The sequence below is a fragment of the Bos indicus x Bos taurus genome, chromosome 29, assembly GCF_003369695.1.
Source record: "Bos indicus x Bos taurus breed Angus x Brahman F1 hybrid chromosome 29, Bos_hybrid_MaternalHap_v2.0, whole genome shotgun sequence".
Classification (NCBI taxonomy): domain Eukaryota; kingdom Metazoa; phylum Chordata; class Mammalia; order Artiodactyla; family Bovidae; genus Bos; species Bos indicus x Bos taurus.
Genome location: NC_040104.1, coordinates 6,261,794 through 6,274,987, shown reverse-complemented (window position 1 = coordinate 6,274,987; position 13,194 = coordinate 6,261,794). Strand labels below are relative to the sequence as shown.

Genomic DNA, 13,194 nt, shown 5'->3' with positions numbered 1-13,194 from the left:
AGTTAGTGTTTAAAGGGGACAGGGTTTCAGTGCTGCAGGACAGCTAAGCCCAAGCGCCACACCCGCTGAGCCCGCGCTCTGCCGCTCCTGAAGTCCATGCACTCTAGAGCCCGCGCCGGCAACAAGAGAAGCCACCTCAATGAGAAGCCCACGCACCGCACGCAGAGCCCCCCTCTCACCTCAACTGGAAAGGGCCCACGCGCAGCGAAGAAGACCTAGCGCAGCCACAGATTAATTAATTAATTCATTAAAAAATAATAAAGGGGACAGAGTTTCCATTCTGTGAGATTTAGAAGTTCTGGAAATGGCCAGAGGTGACGGTTGCACAAAGATGTGAGTGGATGTAACGCCACTGGCCTAACTATACACTTAAAATCAGTTACGAGAGCAAATTACATCACACACATTTTTTCAGAATGAAAAGAATTTTTAAAAAGCCAACAGGGCAATCTCCCTCCCAGAATGCAAAACATCTTCAGAGATCGACCATACCCCTCATTTCACAAATGAAGAAAACCAAGGCCCGGAAAAGCTTTAAAAGATGTGGTCAGAGTCACACAGCTTTTACAGCAGAGCCCAAACTGGCATTCGGTCCTTTTCGCCTGCTCCAGGGTCTCCACCCAGCTAAGCCTGTCATCTATTTCTTCACAAAGTTTAAATGCCTGACTCATCCATTTTAAGTAAGAAACGCAATAAGCAACCCTGGTAGCTCAGGTAGTAAAGACTCCACCTGTAATGCAATGCAGGAGACATAAGAGATGCAGGTTTGATGCCTGGGTTGGGAAGACCTCTGGAGAAGGAAATGGCAACCCACTCCAGTATTCTTGCCAGGAGAACTCCCATGGACATAGGAGCCTGGCGGGCTACAGTCCATGGGGTCACAAAAGAGTCGGACACAACCGAGCGACTAAATCACCACCAAAGAACATAAAAATCTATTCAATAAATCAGATACTGCTAAAACCTCACAGTGTCATATCGTGGCCAACAAGACGGAGAAGGGGAAATAAAGACCAAGTAGAAAGAAAAGAGGAGAAAAGAAATGAGATAAATAGAAGAAAGAGAAAAAGAGGGAAGCCCTTCAACCAGGGGGAGAGAAGGCAGCCCTTCAAGCATCAACCGCGCCAGGCACAGCACCAGGCCAGGGCAGGAACGTCTCAGCTCTCACAGGAGGCTGACCCCGGGAAGGAGAAAAGAAAAGGGCAAAACCAGACAGAAATAGGTCCTTTCAGATCACGATTAGTGCCTCATGGGCAAGAAAACAGGTAATTTTTTGGCGAATTACTGGGCAGGAACCTGAACGGGGGAAGCAGCAGCCACGTCCAGATCTGAGCTGCAGGGCACGCACCCCAGGAGAGTAACAGCCACGGCCAAGGACTCGAGGGCCGCCTCTTCAACCTGTCTGTGGGTCCGAGGGAAATAAGCCAAGGTCCAGCTGACACCAGTGGAGGAGATCACAGCGGGAGCCCCCAGGATCTGCTCACAGTCAGTGCCAAAGTACCAGCTGGGCCTCGGACATGTGACTTCCACACCTTCCTGAAAACCACTGAGCTTCCAACGCTCTCCTGTCAGCTCCCCCTCACAGGTCTACCAGCAGCACTGGCTGCACCAGCTTCCGGCTTCAGCTGCCCACCCAGCTGGAGGGAAGTGCTTTCCCGGCAGAGCAGCCTGGAGCGGGCAGGCCCTGGTGGTCAATGGCGCACACCCCAGGGAGCCAGTGTGGGGATGGATCTTGCCCCCATCCTGGGCACCAGATGCCTGCTCTGCTCAGGGCTGCAGGCAGGAATCTGTGGGACGAGGCAGAGCAGAAAGAGCCCAAATGGCCATGAGGGTCAAGTGAAGAAAGGCAAAGTGTTCTCCGGGACAAGCGTGAACAGCAGATACAAGTGGCTAGCGAACTGCTGACAGTCCCACCTCACCAGAAATCACCACGTGCAAAGGGGAACAGGGGGTGTTGCTTGTGCCTATGAAACTAGCAACAGAGCTGTGAGCAATCAGATTTAGTGCTGCTAAGGCCTCTGGGCCTTATTTTCTTGGGCTTCAAGAAATCACTGTGGACAGTGACTGCAGCCATGAAATTAAAAGATGCCTGCTTCTCGGAAGGAAAGCTGTGACAAACCTACAAAGTGTATTAAAAACAGAGACACTACTTTGCCAACAAAGGTCCATCTACTCAAAACTATGCTTTTTCCAAGAGTCATGTACGGACGTGAGAGTTGGGCCATAAAGAAGGCTGAGTGATGAAGAATCGATGCTTTCAAACTATGGTGGGGAGAAGACTCTTGGAGTCCCTTGGACTGCAAGGAGATCAAACCACTCAATCCTAAAGGAAATCAACCCTGAATATTCATTGGAAGGACTGACGTCGAAGTTGAAGCTCCAATACTTTGGCCACCTGATTCGAAGAGCTGACTCACTGGAAAAGACCCTGATGCTGGGAAAGACTGAAGGCAGGAAGAGAAGGGGACGACAGGATGAGATGGTTAGATAGCATCACTGACTCAATGGACACGAATCTGAGCAAACTCTGGGAGATAGTGGAGGAGAGAGGAGTCTGGTGTGCTGCCCTCCACGGGGTAGCAAAGAGTCGGACACAACTTAGCAGCTGAACAACAACAACAGCCCACTGGGAAGCAGGCCCACAGGCGAGGTCTAGAGATCAGGGCAACTCTCTGAAAGCAATTCACAAAACCTACCAAGAGCCTTTAAAATATGTATGCCCCTTGGTCAGGCCATTACCAATCTAGGAATCCAACCCCAAAATATTCTAAAATGGGAACCAAGATGGATGCAGAAAGATGTTCAGATCAGCATTATTTACAATAGAAAATGACTAGAAGCCACTTAAAGAGCCAATATTAGGGCATCAATACAAACGGACATTATATAACCATGGAAAATGGTGGCAGAGTTTTGATGACATGGGAAATGCTTATGATATAATATGATGCTTTTAAAAAAAGACAAATAATACGATCTCATGAAGTTTTATTTAGAGCAAGAAAAATAACTAGCAGGAACTCAGCATTCACTCACTCCTATGTTCTAGAATTGGCAAGGTATTTCTTTTCTTCCTTATTCCTTCTCTTTCTCTACATGTTCTATGCTACGGTTTTTCCAGTAGTCATATAAGGATGCAAGCTGCTGCTGCTAAGTCGCTTCAGTCATGTCCGACTCTGTGCGACCCCATAGACGGCAGCCCACCAGGCTCCCCCGTCCCTGCGACTCTCCGGGCAAGAACACTGGAGTGGGTTGCCATGTCCTTCTCCAATGCATGAAAGTGAAAGGTGAAAGTGAAGTCGCTAAGTCATGTCTGACTCTTCGCAGCCTCATGGACTGCAGCCTTCCAGGCTCCTCCATCCATGGGATTTTCCAGGCAAGAGTACTGGAGTGGGGTGCCATTGTCTTCTCCGAAGGATGCAAGAGTTGGACCATAAAGAAGGCTGAGTGCTAAAGAATCAATGCTTTTGAACTGTGGTGTTGGAGAAGACTCTTGAGAGTCCTTTGGACTGTAAGGAGATCAAACCAGTCAATCCTAAAGGAAATCAGTCCTGAACACTCATTGAAAGGACTGATGCTGAAGCTAAAGCTCAAATACTTTGGTCACCTGATGCGAAGAGCCGACTCACTGGAAAAGACCCTGATGCTGGGAAAGACTGAAAGCAGGAGGAGAAGGGGACAGCAGAGGATGAGATGGTTGGATGGCATCACTGATTCAACAGACGTGAGTTTGAGCAAACTCCAGGAGATAGTGGACAGGGAAGCCCGGCGTGCTGCAGTCCATGGGGTCGCAAAGAGTTGGACACGACTTAACAACTGAACCAAACTGATACGTTCTGTATTTTCTCCAGTGGGGATTATTATTTATAATCAGAAAAGAAAGAAATATATAGAGGAAACAGAAGACCTTTACAGAAAAAAGCCAAGAGGAGTTCCTGAAGCATCCCTCTCAGTGAGGTGACTGGCTTTGGCTTCCATCCTGTGAAACAACCCCTTCTGGGGGGGCCGGCCTCCCAGAAGGCTCATCCCACCGCCCACTGCATCTTCCTCACCGGTTGGCCAGGGAAGCCTGCTACAGGTCTTCCTCCCTGTCTGCAGGTGAGCAGCCTCACAGCGGGTTCCACTGGCACGGAGACTCTCCACCCCCAGGGACATGTCATCCTGGGCAGGGAGGCCTGCTCTTTTCTTCCACGTGGGTGGGTTTATCCCTTCGGACCATCAGGCACTTACGCATGTCTTCTGAGTAAATAGGTCATATTCTCTCCCCACCCCTACCACACACACTTCCTGATCCCTTTCCCAATGAAAAGAGAGATCCCTAGAGGCTCTGGTCAGAGGGTGGGGGTGGGGAGGGAGGACCAAGAGCCTCCCCAGCTCAGTCAGGAAACAAGAACCATCCAGCCCAAGACTCTCAGACTCTTTGCATTTGACCCTCACACGTGCTCTAGACAGCAAGGATTTCCTTGGCGTCCTGCTTTACAAATCAAGAACCTGGGTTCTGGGCACTGGAGGTGGGGGGCCTCTGAACGCCCTGGCGCCCCGTGTCCCGTGCAGAGGGAAGCAAGCACAGGCCTGGACTTGACCTGGGGTTCGGGGGCAGGCAGGCAGATGTTTGCAGAAGGGGAAAGGTCACGATCGTTCGCTGAAGTCAGAGTGGTGGTTGAGAGTGGGCAGGGGGCAGCCACGTCCACCGGCGGCAACCCAGCGTGAACCCGGGGTCAGCGAGCTGGGCCTGCCCCCGTGCCATCTGACCTTGGGAGACCCAGGCACCCCAATTCGTCCTCTGTGAAAGAGGGCAACACCACCCCCAGACTGGGCAGGTCGACCTGGGGGTCACTGACAGGGGCTGCCATCACCATCTCCCCCCTGGTCCTTCCTCCCAGACGAGTGTGGGGTGCGTGAAGGAAGGCCCTCTGTTGCCCACCCTGCAGGGTGCTCATTCCCATCCAGACCAGCAAGGCAGCACCGGCCCAGGGGGTCTCGCTGGACAAGGGCATACACGCAGACACATGGAAGACCGCCAACCGACAAGGGGGCCCGGAGCACTCACCCCTCACCAGCCAGGACCTGGTGCTGCTTCTGCTCTGCCTGAGGTGGTCACTGGCCCAGAATACAAAGTTCTCCTGCCCAGGCTGCCGGAGGCTGGGGCAGCTGCCAAGGCTGAAACTGGGGGAAGGGGCGCCCGGAGCAGGGGTGTCAGATGCCTGGGATCGCAGGGGAGGTAGGGAGGCTGGGTCACGCGGGCAGCAGGAGCTTCACAGCCCAAGGCCCAGCTCCTCTATCCCCAGGGACCCGGACAGACCAAGGAGGAGGCATCCCGAGGCTAGCGGTGGGGGTCAGCCTGCAGGCGGAGCGGGTCTGGGCGGCTGGCCGGACGGGGCTCTTGTGGACGACAGAGGGCATGGGTCACAGCCCCTCGCAGCCTGGACGCAGCCCTGCAGCTCGATTCCCGGCTCAGCCACACGTGACCCCACCCCCGACCGGCAAAGCCAGGCCTGGGTCTTGAGGACACAACAGTGACTAAAACCACCTCTGCGTTCCCAGAACATCTCAGAACTTGGTCAACCCAGCACCCAGCCTTCTCCTGCGTCAAATCCCCCTCGCCTCCCAGACCTGAGGCCCAGGAGGTCCGGCTGCCCGGCGCCTCCAAAGGCCTTTCCTAAACCAGCTCCAGCTGGGAGAAAACCTCAGGACAGACTGGGCCACCCCCGAGGTCTCCCTTCTGGGAAGTGGGGCCCTCGTGGGTTGAGCGTGTGATGGTTCACTCGGGGTGTGCTGAGTCTGGGGGTGTGGGTTGGGCTGACGGGAGGAGCCGGGTGGACAGAGCTCAGGGTGGCAAGGCAGGAAGCCAGGCACCTGCTGAGACGCAACACCTGGTGAGACCCGCATGGAAACAGAGGGCCTGCAGGGGAGGGAACAGTGGGGAAGGCCTCAGGGCACCGACTCCCTTCCCCTAGTTCTAGAGGCAGGAGCTGCCTCTGGTGTTCAGAGGGGCTCCCAGACTGAGATCAGGCTCTGGCACCCTGGAGGGACCTGGTACCAGGCTCTCCTCACAGCGCCACTTTCTCAGCGCGCCGGCCTCCCCTCGAGCACCGCTCCGAGAGCATCCTCATCACCTCACCACAGGGTAGGGACCCGGTGGCGGCCCCCGTCACAGGAGGGCGGTGTGGGCAGGGCCAGGCGCTCACTGCAGAGCCACACAGCACCTTGCTTTGGGGTTTTGGTTACAGGATGGGAACCCAAAAGTCCTCAAGGTCGTTGACAGTTTAGTGGAGAATTGTCCTTAAAAAACTCCAAGTGGGGAGGGAGGTGGGAGGGGGGTTCAGGATTGGGAACACATGTACACCAGTGGCGGATTCATGTTGATGTATGGCAAAACCAATACAATATTGTAAAGTAATTAGCCTCCAATTAAAATTAAAAAAAAAAAAAAAAACTCCGAGGCCCCCGTTAACCAAACTTGACGCCTCGGGAAGCCCTGGTGTTCCATCGCGTCAGTGGACCCTCCCCAGGCTGCTGCAGATGGGACTCCCTCACGGGCTGGGTCTCTCGGCGGGGAGAGGACCCTCAGGGGTGGCCAGGGACCAGCCAGCCTCAGGTCACCTGCCGCAGGGACACCACGTGGCCTCGGTTAGTGCTGGGGATACACCTGAGTGAAAAATCTCCCTTTCTGATCTCAGAGGTGGGAGAGTGACAAGCAAGAGAAGGCCACAGCCACGGCCCCAAGATCCCTTACCTGGCTGCTGTTCCAGAGAGCCGACAGGCCCAGAGCGGCCCGTCTGCTATTTTTGCAAATGCCAGCTGACAGATCCCTTTCCTTGGCCCCGGGCGTGTAAGTTAGAGACAGGGAGTGAGGCAGCTTTGACTCTCACTTGGGACCAGCAAGAGCAGCGGGGAGCTGGGAGCACCTGTCTCTCCCCTGCTCCGCTCAGCGTGACTCCCCAGACAGTCGGCTTCGCTTCCAGCTCAGTCCCTCCCCGGCACTGGGTGGATCAGCTCAGTGTTCTCCTTCCAGAACGGAACAACGGCGACAATCCATCCGACGGTCCGGTCAGGAGCGTGCCGACAACCTGCGGCTCGAGGCGGGGGAGGTCTCGACCTCGTGGGCCGGCCTGCTGCCCTGCCCTGCGCTGACCTGCCCCTGCGGCTTCTACGGCCTCCAACGCTGGCCAAGCTCCACCTCTATCTGTGCCAGGCGGCGCGGGGATCAGCACAGCTGGAAGGGTCTCTACTCTTTCCCAGGCCCTGGGATCTGCATTGCTCACTCAGGTCATCCTCACAGCTTTAACAGAAGGAACCAGACATCGTGAGGTCAAGTCACGCTCCAGGTCACCCAGCAAGGCCAGTTCTGACCCCGATCTGTGTACGCCTCCCTCCAGAGCAAGAGTGCTGACTCTTTAGGGCAGGGGTCCCCAACCTCCGGGCTCGGATGCCTGATGATCTGAGGTAAAGTGGACTTAATAGAAATAAGGTGCACGATACATGAATCATCCTGAAACCAGCCCCCGACACCCCCGTCCATGGAAAAACTGTCTTCCGTGAAACCGGTCCCTGGTGCCGAACACACTGGGGACCGCTGTGTCAGGGCAGAGGGAGTCCTCACCTCACTAAGGGAGGAAGTCGTGGCTTTCATCAGAAGCACAGCCTGCAGGCACTTGAAAACCAAAAGCCAAAAGCCCACTCCTGATGAAAACGTGTCACTGCCTCAACTTGGGCAGGAATCCCAGTGGTCTCAGCACTTCCCACCAGACAGCAGGCTAACGGCGCTGGCAACTGTGTGTCCCTGCTGAGCTAGGGCAGTTTCAATTTGTCCAATAAATCATCAAGATGTCTCTAGAAGTCCCACTATGTCGTGACCTAAACTACATCTCCCAGGCTGCCTCTTGCAACCAGGAGCAGTGCAAAATTCCGCTGTTGAGCCATCACCACCCAAATGGTGGTCCAGACAATATGGCCGCGGGGCTAGGGCAGCCACGCTGGGGTCAGGGTCAGCGGCCACCTGAATGACCGCTGTGGCCAAGTGGCGGGCCCAGGAGTGCTCCTCAGAGCGGTTGTATTACTTCTGCCCTAAATACCCCTGTTCTTCACACAGCATCTCCTGCAGATGCCGTGGGCAACTGTGGGCGGCAGACAGAGGAAAGGAGAGCCACAGGCCTGCTCCGGGGGTGACTAGCTGGTGTGTTAGCTTTGGAAGCCCACAGCCTGCCCTGCCCACCCCCAGGCCACAAGTCCTTCGGCATATCCACCTCAGACAGGGGCTGGAGGCGCCAGACGGGAGGTGGGGAGGGGGCAGAGGGGAGAGTGGGTCAGAAACAGACCCCGGAATCTCAAAATTAATTAAGGAGGCGCCTTCCCACACAGTGACTTCCTACCCCCTGCCCCCTACACCGGCACCCCCACCGGGCTCTGTCCCCGGCCCCCAGAGGCCCCCAGTGGCTGGCTGCCAGCAAAAAAGCAGGTCAGAACCGGAAAAAGAGTTCTTGGCAGAGGGCTCCACGCTGTGGCAGAAGCGAGCCGCTGACGGATGGGGCCCGCTCTTGGGAGCCTTCCTTCCAAGCAGCTCCGTGCTGTCCTAACTGTGTCCGATGGAGGCCCCGGGCTGGCGGCCAGCGGGACAGATACAAGGGGAAGACCGCCTGAGCTGCCAGGCTGCAGCAGCTGACATCAAAGCACCCGCGAGAGGACAGACCGAGGCTGCAATTTCGGAGTAGGGGCAGTTGAAGGGAGGATCCGAGAAACAGGGAAGGTGACAGAAGAAGAAAGGGGCGTGGGGATGCCAAAGGCGGGAGCAGACGCGGAGCGGAAACGCACGGGGCCCGGGGCAGCACGACCCGGCCCCCACCCCAAGAGGCAGTTCCAAGCTGCCCCGCCACCGTGTCTCCGTATCGCCCTGGTCAATCTTTGAGTCAGGGGGCAGGCAGAGGGGAGAGGGCCGTACAGTGACAACTGCAACCACGGGCCCCGTCTGGGCCAAAGGGGCCTGTGGACGGGGAAGCGGGGAGGTTCAGGGAGAGGTTGTGAGGATCCCGGCAGGCAGGCGAGGGTGAGGAGAGGGCTTGTGGGCACAGCAGAGGCTGCCCCGTCCCAGCCTCATATGTGGGTAGGGAGACCAGGTGGTGCTAGTGGTAAAGAACCTGCCTGCCAATGCAGGAGACCTAAGAGACGCGGGTTCAACCCCTGGGTCAGGAAAATCCCTCAGAGGAGGGCATGGCCACCCGCCCCAGTATTCTTGCCTGGAGAATCCCAGGGACAGAGGAGCCTGGTGGGCAATAGTCCATGCGGTCACAAAGTCAGACACAGCTGAAGAGTCACCACGCACACATGCAGACTTGCAGGGAAAACACTGCCCCCTGGTGCGAAAGGAGCGCTACTGCCGACCTGCACAGGCACCCGAACGCCGGCTGGCTCACGGAGGGAAGGCAGTCGCCTGAAATTCTCCACATGCTTCCAGACCACACAGGAAGGCCTTCCTGCACACCCCCACCTCCCCAGACAGCTCAGATACCCTTCTTCAGGCGGCCATTCGTCTTGAGCAAAGCTCGGTCACTCTCCCTGCCACAATCCACCGTCCTCTGGCTTGTGTGCGTTCTCGGCGAGGTTGTGTCTGGGAACTTGATGCTCCAACAATTCACTGACCGTCTCACCAGATGCTGTGAGGACTTCCTGGACGGGATTCTCTATTTTGCCCCTCACTGTCTCCCTAGCACCCTGTTCAGTGCCCGACACCAACATGAGCTGTCTGGGAAATGAATGAGTGAATGAATGAACGAGTACTCCAGGCCACACGAACTTGCAGAGTAATGTGAGCGCCTAGACGAAGATAAATAAGGCATGGCCCCTCCTGGGAGCAGTACATGCAAGCCACTGGGACTGTCCCTGACACAGATAAGAGCCCAAAGTGTTGACAAGGAAGGTCAAAGGGACAAGGTCAGCAAACAAAATAGCTCCCAGACGGACAGTGGAAACCAGGACAGTGTTTCAGGGCCGAGTGGGGTGACAGGCACTAAAGCCTAGATTCTAAACATGGCTGGACAATGCTCTGCAGGGAGACACCTAAGCACAGCAGGCGTACAGGTGGTCTGGAAAACTCCCCAACACCTCCATGGCACACTCACCCCAGCTGGAGAGTCACAGAGGACCCCCTCTGTCCCCCCTCGCTCACCCAGGTCACCCCAGTTTCAAGGTGGAGGAAAGTAGACACCAGCGTTTGGGCTGAATTTTTGTTCCCCCCAAAATATGTGAGAGTGCCAAGCCCAGAGCTTCAGAAGGTGACTCGCTGGAAATGTAATCCGCAACAATGAGGTCGTTAGGGTGGGCCTCATTCAGTCTGCTTGGTGCCCTTATAAAAGAGGAAATGTGAACACAGAGAGACACAGGTGAAGACGTGGAGACTCAGCGAGAAGACAGCCTCGTGCCTGGAGAGAATGCCAAGGGCTGCGGGAAACACCGGAAGCTGGAAGAGATAAGGAAAGATCCTCCCCTAGAACTGTCAGAGGGAGCGTGGTGCTGCAGACACCTTGACTTTGGACTTCTGGTCTCCAGACTGAGACCACACATCTCTGCTGGTGGAAGCCATCCCAGGTTTGGTACTTTGCTAAGGCAGCCCAGGGAAACAAACAGACCCGTGTTGCCCACAAAAGACTGGAACCTGCAGAGACCCTAAAACTAGGGACTGGGGAGCACGCTGTGTTAAAAATGCCCCCTTGGGCTTCCCCAGAGGTCCAGCGGTGAGGACTCTGGGCTTCCACCGCAGCGGGAACGGGTTCCACCCCTGTCAGGGAATTAAGGTCCCACAAGCTGACAGGTACACAGCCAAAAAATAAAAAACAACCCTTCTCTCACCTGCTCAGTTTCAAGCAGGTCACAGCAGGGGCCTTCAGAGCGTGGAGCTATTTAGGACTGTGATCAGCACCCCCTCTGGGACAGGGAAGGCCGAGTGGGTGGCAGCAAAAACGAGTCTGTGCTGAACGGTGCCGATGCCAACATACAGCTGCATTGAGAGTGGGCAGACTCGGCAGGAAGACCTCCTGAAGAAAGACACCAAGGGGATAAACCAAAGGATAAGGAAGGAGGCAGGTTAGGCATGGGGACATCAGGAGCAAAGGCAAAGGAGCAAACAGCCTGGCAAGCGTCCACTGAGGCCAGAGGCAGGGAGTGAGCTGCCCAGGAGATGAAGGGCAGACACTCGGACTCCAGGTCACCAGCCTGCATGTATAGCAAGGGTCGCAGACTCACCCTCAACGTCAGGGAATACGACCCAGGAGGCCAGGCAGGGGAGGAGGGATTTGCAGTTTAGAGGGGCCGCTCTGAGGAGCCTGAATTTGAGGAGGAAAGACTAGAGGTGGAGGAGGAACAAGGAAGATGTTCTAACACGCATGTTAGTGGCTAAGTCATGTCCGATTCTTTGCGAGCCCATGGACTGTAGCCCACCAGGCTCGTCTGCCCATGGAATTTTCCAGGCAAGAATACTGGAGTGGATTGCCATTTCCTTCTCCAGGGGATCTTCTCAACCCAGGGATTGAACCTGGGTCTCCTGCATCACAGGCAGGTTCTGTGCCGTCTGAGCCCCCAGGGAAGCCATTCTAACACAGGCAAGAGAAAATGAGGGCAAGAAACACACTGAGGGTATCGCCTCTGGACCTGTCAAACAACAGTGAAGAGGCCACGGGCGAGGGTGGCTCTCGATTCCTGTTTAAGGGGAGGGGTGAACAGGGGCAATGCCAAGTTAAGGAACATAGACGCGGAAGTAGGCAGAGGCACGCAACTTCCACTTTGACCCTGATGAGCTGGAATTAACCACGAGCTCTTCAGCTGGGGAAGCCAAAGAGGCTGCTAGGCGTGAGTCTGCCGCGTCCTGAGCAGGAGAAGGTCTGGGCCCTCCTGCTGGTAGAAGAGAGCAGGATGGACGGATGGGGTGGCCAGAAACACCCGCTAACTGGGACCAGCCAGGGCCACGGAGGTGTCGCGAGAGCTGGGGTTCCGAGGAACGTTCAGTGTCTAAGGCAACAAGAGTCAGTGGGAGGCGAGGTGGTGTCCATTGCAAACCCTCAATGTCTGGACTGTGGTTTTGAACTGTGGTGTTGGAGAAGACTCTTGAGAGTCCCTTGGACTGCAAGGAGATCCAACCAGTCCGTCCAAAAGAAAATCAGTCCTGAATATTCATTGGAAGGACTGATATTAAAGCTGAAACTCCAATACTTTGGCCACCTGATTCAAAGAACTGACTCATTGGAAAAGTCCCTGATGCTGGGAAAGATTGAAGGTGGGAGGAGAAGGGGATGACAGAGGATGAGATGGGTGGATGCCATCACCAACTCAATGGACATGAGTTTGAGTTAACTCCAGGAGTTGGTGATGGACAGGGAAGCCTTGCATGTTGCAGTCCATGGGGTCGCAAAGAGTGGGACACGACTGAGCAACTGAACTGAACTGAATGTCTGGACAAACATGTTAGGAAAGTGGAAATAAGAAGAGAGGTGCAGGATGAGCTAGAGGGTACTAGGATCAAGAGACACTTTCTTTCCTTTTTTTTCTTTCTTTTATGAAACATTTGAAAAATACAGACAATATAGCCAGTAATATAAGACCGATAACCCCAGAATAAACTGTTATCCCTTCACTGACTTAAAGTTCTGTGGTAACAGTTAGGTCTGGTGAATGTATGAATCAAACACAGGGGTTCATTTCTACCCTTCTGCAATCCCACTAAAACATCAGTGAAAGGGAAAGTCGCTCGGTCGTGTCCGACTCTTTGCGACCACATGGACTATACAGTCCACGGAATTCTCCAGGCCAGAATACTGGAGTGGGTAGCTTTTTCCTTCTCCAGGGGATCGTCCCAACCCAGGGATCGAACCCAGGTCTCCCGCAGTGCAGGCGGATTCTTCACCAGCTGAGCCTTCAGAGAAGCCCATCAGCGGAAGGATCTTTTTTTGCTGTTGTTGGCTGCATTGTGCGGCTGGTGGGAAATTAAGTTCCTCGACTAGGGATCAGACCTGGGCCCTCGGCAGTGAAAGCGTGGAGTCCTAACCACTGGACCGCCAGGAAAGTCCCCAAAGGATCTTTCTTTAAACAGTACAAACCCTCAAGGATAAAGAATGGGAAAGCCCAGGGCAGCAGATAAGAGAGGCCGTGAAACTGGACGATGCACGGCATGTGGGCAAGTGACAATGAGCTAGGGGGTGGGGAGCATGC

The 13,194-nt window shown here is 55.1% G+C and overlaps 1 protein-coding gene across 8 annotated transcripts in view; it reads right to left on the bottom strand.

Moving 5' to 3' along the window:
* PC (pyruvate carboxylase) overlaps positions 1–13,194 on the bottom strand; it is a 102,753-nt gene that overhangs the window by 22,092 nt on the left and 67,467 nt on the right. For 3 of the 8 annotated variants that reach the window (XM_027532856.1, XM_027532857.1, XM_027532858.1), the window contains one exon: positions 10,843–11,027. The exons of the other annotated variants lie outside the window; for them this stretch is intronic. The gene's annotated coding sequence lies outside the window, so the exon portion shown is untranslated. The remainder of the gene's footprint in view (positions 1–10,842; positions 11,028–13,194) is intronic. 8 annotated transcript variants of the gene reach the window in all.